Genomic DNA, 705 nt, shown 5'->3' on the forward strand with positions numbered 1-705 from the left:
TTTTGTTCTACTACAAAGGAGGCACCTAATTACCCTCCACTTGAATTTAAGCAGGACTTAGTGACTTGCTTGGAGAAGCAGAAGTGATATTCTGGGACTTCTGGGGCTAGGTCCTAAGAAGTCTTGCAGCTTTCCTTTGAGACTCTTAGAACACTCATCCTTGGGAGCATGCTTCTGGGGACACGGCTGCCATGCTGTGAGATGGCTTAGGCTTGTCACTTCCCACAATGTGACAGCTACAACTGAGCTCCCTGTGGATGTCTCCCCATCAATGACTGCCCATCCTAGGCATGAGAGTGAAGACCCCATGCAGGAAGTGTACCCTGCAGTCACAGCTGCCCCAAGTGATGCAACATGGATCACAGCCAAACCTAGATGAGTCCTTCTCAACTCCCGGATTCAAAATATTATGAAGAATAAATAGAATGGCTCTTTAAAACCATGTTTTATTGTAGTTTATCAGAAATAGATAACCATATGTTGCCAAAAAGAGCAAATGCCAATCCTATCTGGATAGACACCTTTACTACAAGTCCCAAAAGATCACACACTGATAAAGCCACACCAAAGGTGAATGCACAGTCCAAAATTGTCACACACAAGAAGAAATGAGCCACCATGAGCAACAGTCAGCACAAATAAGAAATAAAAAATTAATGCCTAAGATTCCAGATGGTAGAATTATCTAAAACAAAATACAAAATA

This window comes from Propithecus coquereli, unplaced genomic scaffold (assembly GCF_000956105.1).
Source record: "Propithecus coquereli isolate 6110/MARCELLA unplaced genomic scaffold, Pcoq_1.0 Scaffold44, whole genome shotgun sequence".
Classification (NCBI taxonomy): domain Eukaryota; kingdom Metazoa; phylum Chordata; class Mammalia; order Primates; family Indriidae; genus Propithecus; species Propithecus coquereli.